At 33.3% G+C, this 11,557-nt stretch overlaps 2 non-coding genes across 2 annotated transcripts; one reads left to right on the top strand and one right to left on the bottom strand.

Annotated features, from left to right (window-relative positions):
• Window positions 1-53: 53 nt before the first annotated feature.
• TRNAD-GUC (transfer RNA aspartic acid (anticodon GUC)) lies at window positions 54-125 on the top strand. The gene has a single exon. It is a non-coding gene; the product is annotated as a tRNA-Asp (tRNA).
• Window positions 126-1,001: 876 nt separating this feature from the next.
• On the bottom strand, window positions 1,002-1,073 carry TRNAE-UUC (transfer RNA glutamic acid (anticodon UUC)). Its single transcript has one exon. It is a non-coding gene; the product is annotated as a tRNA-Glu (tRNA).
• Window positions 1,074-11,557: the final 10,484 nt, after the last annotated feature.

Genomic DNA, 11,557 nt, shown 5'->3' on the forward strand with positions numbered 1-11,557 from the left:
TGTTGGAAATTTTTGCAGCTCTTGGGAGAGAATCGTATATTTGGCTATAGCTATCCTCGATAGTATAGTGGTTAGTATCCCCGCCTGTCACGCGGGAGACCGGGGTTCAATTCCCCGTCGGGGAGAATATGGTGATTTTGTGCACTTACTTTTTTCGGAAATTTGGGAAATAGTGGAATTATTAAGAAGACATGTTAATAGGGGTCTGCAAGTTAATAAACAGACTATATTTGGTTTCCTACTTATCTTTTTGTAAGCAATATAAAGTTCGGGTCCACACACGCGTAATTTTCTGAAATAAATGCCTTAAAGTATGCGTTTTAAGCGAAGCCTCAACTTCCTTACCTTATGATAGTTTCGTGCTTTTTATTTCATAATTTTCTCGTGTATGGAACTGTATATATCACATTTTTTGGGAAAATTTTAATAATAATCCAAGAATATCACATTAACGTTAACGCGACATTTCTAATTTGTGTGAATTTCTAGCCTAATAAATGAATAAAATCAGAAAAAAATGTTTTTTTTTCAAGATAACTGTTCAGAAATTCTTTAATCGGTTCGCAAACCCATTTGAATTTTGGATGTAAAGACTATTTTATTTTTTATTGAAAATTCTACTTATATCTCGGTATTGGTAACGTTTTTCTTTGGGGAAACCAAGGACTCATCTTTGATTAAGGCCTAGAAAAAGGGAAACGACGAATTTGGCAGTGAAAAGTCGTTCCAAATAAGGTCACTGACAAATTGTTTTCAGTCAAAATCTGGTCTTATAATGCGGTAAAACTTATTTGTTAATCTTGAGAAATAAACTTGTTTTACTCTTTTTTTCAAGACTAAATTATATTCATATTTAACAAATCAATTCACTTGTTCGTTTCAGCGCACAGCCTTACAAGAGAGTGTAATTTGTTAAATATGATACATATTAATTAAGAATTATTTACATTTTTTTTATAAAAAACATAATTGCGAGAAAAAAAATTCCTACAAAAAATAATTTCCCATACCGGGAATCGAACCCGGGCCTTCTGGGTGAAAGCCAGATATCCTAGCCACTAGACCATATGGGATACATGTTGAATCAATTTTCAATATCATATATGTGCCAAGACAGCAGTTTAACCACCGTTCGATCAATGAGGTAAATTTATAAATTGTTGAGGTGAAGTGTTGATGTACGATCACTGAAGATATTAGTGCGAATTATTAACAACAGGTGGCGCTGTATGTAATTTTAAATGACTATAAAGTTTCATTATGAAACCGATGATATAAATCTATTGGATCTCGTATAGGTAAACATTTAAATACAATACAATATGCAACTAAATAGAAACAGCCTTTCTGCAGCACTAATAAATAAATAAGCCTCAAATGCAAAAATATGAAACAATCCCGAAATAAATTAATACGATTTTTTGGAAATTTTCTTTTAGATATCTTAAGTGAGACTCGTATTCAAATTTTGCATTGTTACCATTAACTCCAATTAAAGTTTCTCAACAACAATATTGGCTGTGAATGTGGACTTGGAGGGTATCGTTATGTGTGGAATATACCAAAATATATACCTATGTTGGAAATTTTCTGTAAGATAGTTATTTACCCCCAAATTAGCCTTAATACAAAGTTTTAGCTTAATCGATTAGAAAATGTTGTCAAGACCATCGAAATAGGTAAAATCAGAAGGTACCTCTATATAGCGCAATTTTCAAACATTGACCTACCTCGAAGATTTGCTGCGAAGAGGAAGATACCGAATAATAGCCAAATCAAAATTCGGCCAGGCTAAAACTTTGAATAACCGCCACCATTTGGAAAGAATTTGCAAATATTCACAAAATTATTACCCATTACTCAATTATTACCCCATAAGCCTGTGTCAAATATTAAAGCTCTAAATAAAATGTTCAAGATAAATAGCAAAATATTTGAGGCCTTATTTGTATGGTAAAGCTATATAATATGCCAATAAAATAAAAGTTAGACCTTAGAGCCAAAACAGTTTTGAAAAATTGATCTGCATCGAATATTTGTACAAAACTGGTATACAATATTTCAAATTGAAGTTGATTCTCAGGACAATGGTGACAGAAATCTTCCGAATATCTGGAAGTATAGTTATATGTGAGGTTTTACCTATGCGTGGACCCATAAAATCCAGTTTCAGGTGTCCAAGACATAATACCAACTATCGTGCCAAATTTCAGAGCACTATATGAAATTATGTTGATGTGATCTTCATTTCACCGACAGACAGACGGACAGAAGACTAATATTCTTAAATCGAATTACAATATTATATTTAAGAATTTGCGATGAAAATTTTGAGGTTTGAAATGCATACAGGCTGGAATTGACTAAAGTAGAACTAGTAGAAAATGAAAAAAGAACATTTAAAAAAAAAAAAAGCTGTAAGTTCGGCCAGGCCGAACTTTGAATACCCTCCACCATTTGAAACGAATTTGGCAATTCTCAAAAACAATAAAATCGGTTAACATTTGAAACAATTCCGGTGAATAAAGTCGCTAAAATCATTAAAATACCGAATATCGGGAGGTAACGTTATATGGGGGCTATACGAAGACGTGGACCTGCACAGACAATTTTCTGTCTTAGGCTGTAGTATCCATTACGAACTTCAAATACCAAATTTGAAACAATTTCGGTGAATAATGTTGCTAAAATCATCAAAATAACGAATATCGGGAGGTACCGTTATAAGGGGGCTATACAAAAACGTGGACCTACATGGCCCATTTTAAATACCAAAAGTCCTGCAGACATAATATACATTTGAGTAAAATTTTATCAATCCACTTCAATTCGTTCGGAAGCTAGAGTGATTTCCACAGACGGATAGACGGACAGACATCGTTAAATCGACATAGAATTTTATGCTGATCAAGAATATATATACTCTGTGGGGTCTAAAATGTATATTTCGAGGTGTTACAAACGGAATGACAAACTTAATATACCCTCCATACTATGGTGGAGGGTATAAAAAATCCACAAAAATAGATATTTTTGTATATTTTAAAGTGTGTATGCCTTTTAAATACTTTCATAATGCCATCATGAGTGATTTTTTTCAAGACCACTATTAATCACTTTAATTTTTCGTTAGGTTGTTACAAACATTTTTCTTTAATTCAATAAACAATAAGTAATCCCAACCCTGATTTTTTTTGTTATCCAACATATGGTGAAATGTACGATATAGACTATTTTCACGATCGTGGTGGGTTATTGATTTGGTATATTCGTATATTGTGAAGCTATTGCATGGTAGATGGCGCTGCGGATATATTAGTTTTCGTGTATACGAAATATCGTATGACATCGCAAAAGCACGATCTTTAGACCAATTTGAAATAAAATTGACTTAATTTCTTCCCTTACACGGAATATTGCACTGATACATAAAAAGCCTCATCTTTTAAACTAAATAAAAATTGCAAAATAATTGAAAATATTAAATATTCACATAAAATAATTTTACACTTGAAAATTAAACTCAAATTTAAATAGAAAGTATATATATATATATTATATGTATGATATAAAGGAGTATTATACTCCTTTATAATTTGTGTATATTTTTTACTTGTTTTGTAATCAAAATTTTTTTCTCTCAATACAAAATCAATATGTAAATCTCTCCTTAACATTTTGACTTTCAAATGTAATTCAATTTCGTACATGACCACAACATTTTTAATATTTAAAAATCATTTGGACATTTTTTTACATTTACCTAGAAAATGTTTAACAAGAAAACTAAACCACAAAACATTAACTTTACTATACACACAATAACAACAGCATAACATTTTTGTTGTGTCACATAAATATTTAAATTTAATGCAAGTTCTTTTAATTAGATTTGTTCGAAAACATCACCCATTTGGATAAACTAAAAGTTAGTTGAACTTTTTGGTTTTTAAATATATATATTTACATATTCCAGCAAAATAGGAGAACAACAACAACAAGAAAAAAATGCAATCAGGAGAAACACAACTGTTTCTTTTGCAATGACAAACCAGATTGACAACATTTTGTAAAATAATATTTGTGTAAATGTTGCAATAGATAGTTGGTTTGGATTGTTTGCTTTCAGTTTAAAAAATAAGGTATGTACTTCTAGAAGTCAATTTTGTAACTTTATTGTGTGAAGAATATTGGGTCTCTTTCGAAATTAAATAATTGAAATTTGACAATGTTTAAAAAGTAAAAAATACCTGAAATCTGGTGTTTCTCTTATATAGAGACCATATCAAAAACGGATCGACATGATCAATTTTCGAACAAAAGATTTCAAAGCTTCACATTTAATTATGCGAAATGTGTCTCAAAATATTGTGGTTCCTTTGTTCAGGAATATCTTTGTGCAAGGCTATACATAGAGGGACCAGTACAAAGTTTTTTCTGAAAAGCAAAAACCCTTTTGGCGGTTTGATCTACAAACCTAATACTATCAAATGCTCTCGAAATTTCCCATACCTCCAATTGGCTGTTTTACAGTGTAATTTTAAGACAGTTCGGACGCAATCAGAAATTAAAAAGTTTTCATATAAACCAAAATTGATAATTTTCTATGACATTTATTAAATATACGTTCGTATATTTAATATTCAGCCATCCGCTAGCGAACTTTTGAATACCCTCCACCATTTAGAACCCATTTGACTATTCTCAAAAACAATAAAATCCGTTAAAAATTCTGTTAAAATCTTAAAAAAACCAAATGTAGCTGTTACATTAGGGACCTGCATAGGTAACTATTGTCATAAGCCATAACAATATTCAAATGCGAAACTTAAAAAAAATCTAAAAACATCAAAATACCGAATATCGGGAGGTATCGTCATATGGGGGCTATACGATGACGTGAACCTGCACAGACAATTTTCTGTCATAGGCTATAGTATCCATTACGAACTTCAAATACCAAATTTGAAACAATTCCGATGAATTTTGTCGCAAAAAGCACCAAAATACCGAATATCGGAGGTATTGTTATATGGGGGCTATACCAAAACGTGGACCAACATGGTCCATTTTCAATACCAAAAGTCCTGCAGACATAATATACACTTGAGTAAAATTTTATCAATCTTCTTCAATTGGTTCGGAAGCTAGAGTGATTTCCACAAACGGACAGACGGACGGACATCGCTAAATTGACATAGAATTTTATGCTGATCAAGGATCTAAAATGTATATTTCGAGGTGTTACAAGCGAAATGACAAACTTAATATACCCTCCATACTATGGTGAAGGGTATAAAAAATGTGAATTATCCCACCACAATCTAATCTCTACGAATATGGGTCCTTTTAAGCCCTAAAAAACTCCCCGTGTATTTATAAGAGTTCCTCGAGTGAGTGATCCCTTGAAAAATCGTCCATGATTTGTCTAAAAGTCCTTGGGATACTTCCGACTTAAGACAGGATACATGTCAAGGCATACAGACATATGCAGCCTTTAGGGAACACAACTCAATGAAGATTAGTTAGAAACGATTTGAAAAATTCTTAAATTAATCCTGGAAAATACGTAAATACTGTCTAAAATTTAGTTAAACGATCTATAGAAAAGTCCTCCATTACTGATTTAGAAATATTTTAATTGTCCTATAAAAAATCACGATACAAGGATTCCTTCGAATGCTCTCTCAAATAATTTATGATATAATTCCTTTCAAAACCCTCTTTCAAAACATCACTAAAATATCCACTGTAGACTTTGTCCTGTCCTTTGACTTGTTCAACTGCAAAGACACTTCCTAAGCAATTCATGATTAGAGACTCTTCACAACCCTCCTTGAATAATCCACCACTACAGGTATAAAAGTCCTTCTAATTACCTTGTTAAAAAAGACAGCATAGTCATCCCCCAAAGACTCACTTTAAACATTCTTAGGGTCCTTTTAACGATCCATTAAAAAGTGGTCAATTAAAAAAATCTTTAAAATTTTCCCTCTAAATATCACAATAAACGGTTCAAAAGTCACCACAATACTCTCTCAAAGAAGTCACGATTATGAAAAGTCCGCCATTATTACTTGAAATATTTCTTCCAATAGTCCCACTGTAAAACCACAATATAAGGTCGAGTAGTTCTACTTGGAATTCCTCTTAAATATATTCCATCTTCACACCAGATATTGAGTCGTTTTTTTATAAGAGTTATAATAATTCAAAATGTTGACCCTTTGTGTGGGAAGTACATGATGGAGTGGACAGATATTTTCCATTTTCGCACCTGACTGATTCTGATACAGATCTTGGAATCTACAAAATTTTAACAAAATTGAATTATCCTCTCTTGCTCTATGAGGTAAATTATTTTCTGAAAATTATTGAACATTTTGACCTTTTGTGGGGGAGATGCCAGAAGTAGTGGATCTATATTGCCCTTCTCAGAACTCGATCTAAGTTTGATAATAACATTACGATTTACCAAATTTGTACCAAATCAGATACTCCCTTTGAGAATTATCGTTCGCACCAGCCAGGCAGATAGACGGACGGACGGGCCACTTAGATCGACTCCAAATGCCCTGACGCGGATTTGATCCAAAGGCACCCACGGCCCTAGCACCGTTAGCCATATAGCTGAGGGTATAAAAACCATAATGCATTAAAACAGCTTCAAATTCCACTCTCTGGAAAAATATATTATTAGTTCAAGAGAACTTAGAATAAATACACTGGAAACCCACAATGGAAGGTCTAAACTATCCAATGCTGTAGGATTTTGCAATGTTGTGACTGAAGAAAAAGCAGGAATTTTTCTAGGATGTACTCGAAGGACTATTAGAATTAGAAACATCTTTCATTGCCTAAAACTTTCATAAAATTCCATTTGTGGTGTTTGTCATAAATTAATTGTTCAGTTTCTCTCAGTTTTTTTGGTCCACCCTCACAAGTAGTGAGTATTTGACAAGAATCGCGGTCCGAGATGCTAAGCGAAGGCAGGAACAAAGGAAAGTTTCAGCTTGCCACCTCCAGATTTTAGGGGTCTTTGGGACAGGGATAAAAGAAACAGTTGAATTTTTGAAGAATTCTTAGAGAAATTATTTCAAGATTTTTTGAACTTTTATAGAGATTCAATTTGAAGAATTTTTTAATCGACCATTTGCGAATTGATTCTGCAAACCTTTATTATGCCCCTTTTGCCTTAAGCCCTTGCAAAATCCTATAGCAAATATTTGAAAGTAGGTCGCAAAATACTCATTACAAAGTAAATAAGACCCACGATCATTACTATCATCCTGAAAATCCTATTTGAATCTCTCTCTTTTAATTAGCTTACACTCACAAAAGCATAATTCCCTAACTCTGTCAAGCCGTTCCATAACCACCCAGCAGTCCGCTCGCCATTACAATTTAATACCCATCCAAATGTATGCTACTTTGTCAATAGGAAAAAATGAAATAAAAGTGGTTTATAGCATACAACTAGCATCCGATTTGGATGAGTCGCATTGCTATTACATTGTGGAACAAAATCCATATTAGAATTAAAGAACAAAACAAAATATAATAAAATGTGTCCATCGCACTTGCATCTGAATCGGATGCCTTTGTATTGTTTTGTAAGTTTTTTTTTTGTGTGTTGATGCTTCTTTCTTTTTAAAAGCAAAATTTTATTCTGTGAAGTGTTTTTGAAAGTGCAAGTTGTGAATATTGAAAAAAGTTAATAAAATAACATAAATTAATAAAATAAGAAAATAGTAAGTGTTGTGTGTTAAATAAGTTAAATAAAATGTCAGGATTCAGTAGGAGAAATTTAAGACGATTAAAGAAAGTGGAAGCAGACAATTTAAAAAGAAAGTACAATTGAGGACGGACTGTTTGGAAAACAATGATATTGTACTAAATGAGCAGATTCCATGCAAACTTCTGCAAGACATTTGACATTTCTATAATATTATCTTACAACTATGATGGTCCCCAAACAAAAATGCGTTTAAGGAATATAAACTTTTAAACATGGCCATTTTCGGTGAGTTAATTTTTTTCTTACATATTTATTGAAAAGATATTATATTACCTTTATATGTAGTCCATTGGTCTATTCTATAGTATAACTGTTTAATATTAAAAAATTGTTCTATATTTTCTATCCTTATTTCAGAAGCTGTGATATGTGGAGGATTCACTGAACAGGATTACGCCAAAAAAATTAGAAATTGTTTCAAATTCCCTAAGGCCAGACACTTCCAAACAATGTCCTACAATAAAAAAAACTAGAAAAATTTAATTTTTTTCCTTTAGTTTAAGCTTTATTTCTTCCCACGTCTTTTGAATAAGTTTTATGAATTTCTTTTTTAAGCATTATTTCCAATTATAATAAGAATATTTTATTGTTGAAAACACTGTTCTATAATACGAATATTTTAATAAAAAACAGCTGAAATTTAAGTTCCACAATCTAAAATCTTGATGGAATCGGACCCATCCAACCTTCACTTACAATGTTGATAGATTTCGGATCCATCCAACATTCGCTTACGTTGTCGGTCGATTTCGGACCCATCCAACATTCGCTTACATTGTCGGTAGATTTCGGACTAGTCTGACGGCCTAGGCCATCGCTGTGTAAATGTAAGTAGGAATTGTATACAGGCTTTGGATGGGTCGCACCTACATTGTCATTGGTCTCAGATGGAAGATGTATGTGCTAAAAAATCCGCTGGGCACGTTTATGGGACAGTTACCATTTAACACCTGTCACTTAGTAAAACTGTAAAATTATTTCAAAATTCTCTTAACCCCTCTCTTCCTCGCTCCCCAACTTTTGTGACAATAAAACTCACTTTACAGCAAATTTTAACACCAGCAGCAAAAAGGAAGAATCACAATTTTACATTACAATCCGCTGGTGTTTCATTACTTGAGTTTTAACGGCTCTCTCTCTCTCTTTACTTTTATGAAACTGAACAACCAATTTCATTCACATACTTTGTAAGTTTCGCCATAAAATGCCGCTTAAAGACGAACAACAAACATCATCCATAATAGACAATATGTGCATGTGCCGAAAAGGATTTTCAAGGATATAAATTTTAAAGATTGGCACATGTGCCATATATGGAGTGTTGATGAATGAATGACAAGTAACCATTTGACTTTTGAGAGAGAAAGATTTTTTTGCTCGACCTCCACCCACTCCACTCCACTTTTGACTTGTTGAGGTGCTTGCATGGATACCTGTAAATTTGAGAGAGATCATAAAAAAATTTACAAGAATCAAGTAACAGAAGTTTTTTTAGGGGAAAACATCTAACCAGACATTGCACTCTAGCATACTTTCTCCCTCTCTCTTGCTCCCTCTTGTAAAGTAAATATTCGTCCTTTCTGTGGTTTATGACAAATCCAGTAAAATATTCACCTGATGTGTGTGAGTGCAATATTACCGAACACTAAACTGACAACAATTTTTCATTAAAGTTTACGACCCTTATGTATGTTTGTCATAAAACATTTACTTAAATGCATACAGGTGAAGTCGTAAGATATTCCTTAAAAATTATTTGCGAATTGTTTTGGGTGGTCTTTACATCAAATGTGGGAAAATAGGAAGGGATAACAATAACAACTTGATAAGTTCATAGGAGGATATTTGAGGACCATCGTATATATTAAGATGAAACAGTTTATGGTATTTTTGGAGCATAAAATCCAAACACCTGCAAACAATATACGCCACTTATTTATAAAAATTGACAAACCAAAAGTTTATAGCTACATTTGTGACAGCAGGGACGTAAAAATGAATTTTACGTCCGGTCTTGTCACAGAATGTATTGGATTACAAGGTCATAATGAAGTGGGAGATTTTTGATGAGATGAATAAAGGAATAATGACATGTTTGGGATATCTTGAGGTCTTGAAGGAATAATCAAGCATATCTCTGAGATGTCCAAGATTATTTATTCAATAGTACTTTAAAAATTCGTTGGTAAAATTTACGGTCATAGGTTCTATTAGTTTTCTTTTTAATACAGGTCTAATATGCTTTCACAAATATACTTGGCCTTTGGTCTTCGTTTCATTCTGAAACAATTTCTCCAGACCCATATCGCTCTTCTCTAATTTAATTTTTTCTACACAAAACTCAAATATAACTTCTTCACATAATACGCTTTAGTGCAATTTTCCGCACAAAAAAAAAAAGACAAGCAACTATAAATTTGGATTTCAACTTTTTCCTGCATCTAAAGCAAACAGCAACAAAAACACAACATCTCCCTCATAATTTGTTATACTGATTTACAATACCGAAACGGACAACAGCCAACGGAACAAACAAAATATGTGATTGCAGGACACAACACGCCTGGCAAGGTTGTGGCATACGGGCGAGCCAAAGTTTCAGACATCATGGTTGTTGGTAACGCAAAATATACGGCCTACCAACCGGTCGTACGTATCAAACGAAAACAAATGGTAACACAATCGTTAAAATACGACCAGCAAAACTCTAAATAACAACGCCAAAACTAAAGAACTGACCAATGAAGAACTTTCTCCGGCACTACATCCGTATGAATGGTTAAAGTTTCTACTATTAGGTGGTAATTGGGAAAGGAGGTAGAATGGACATACGAGAGGAGGGCTAAACAGAAGTTTTCATACCAAAACTTTGAGGTCTTCCATACGAAGGCCTTGAGGTCTTCCATACGAAGGCCTTGAAGTCTTCCATACGAAGTCTTTGAAGACCTAGAGATCTTCCATGAGAAGACCTACAGGTCTTCCATAATAAGAAGTCCTAGAAGTCTTCTATAAGAAGACCTAGAAGTCTTCTATAAGAAGACCTAGAAGTCTTCTATAAGAAGACCTAGAAGTCTTCTATAAGAAGACCTTGAGGTCTTCTATAAGAAGACCTAGAAGTATTCTATAAGAAGACCTAGAGGTCTTCTACAATAGGGCCTAAAGGTCTTCTATAAAAAGATCTACAGACCTTCTATAAGAAGACCTACATGTATTCCATAAGAAGACCTACAGGTTTTCTATAAGAGGTTTCCTAGAGGTCCTTAATAAGAAGACCTAGAAGCCTTTTAAAAGAAGACCTAGAGGACTTCTATTAGAAGACGTAGAGGCCTTCTATAAGAAGACCTAGAGGTCTTCCATAAGAAGATCTAGGGGCCTTCTATAAAAAGTCTTAGAAGTCTTCTATAGGCACACCCAGAAGTCTATCTATAAGAGGACCTAGAAATCTTCTATAAGAAGAACTGGAGGTCTTCTATAAAAATAACTAGAAATATTCCATAAGAAGACCTAAAGGTCTTCTATGAGAAAATGTCTTCTATAAGAATACCTAGAGGTTTTCTGTTAGTAGACTTAGAGGTTTTCTTTAAGGAGACCTAGAGGTCTTCTCTAAGGAGACCTGAGGTGTTCTCTATGAAGACATGAGGTCTTGTATATGAAGACGTGAGGTCTTATATATGAAGACCTGAGGTCTTCTATAAGCAGACATGAGGTCTTCTCTATGAAGACCTGAGGTCTTCTCCATGAAGATCTGAGGTCTTATAT

The sequence above is a fragment of the Musca domestica genome, unplaced genomic scaffold (assembly GCF_030504385.1).
Source record: "Musca domestica strain aabys unplaced genomic scaffold, Musca_domestica.polishedcontigs.V.1.1 46, whole genome shotgun sequence".
NCBI classification, from domain to species: Eukaryota; Metazoa; Arthropoda; class Insecta; order Diptera; family Muscidae; genus Musca; species Musca domestica.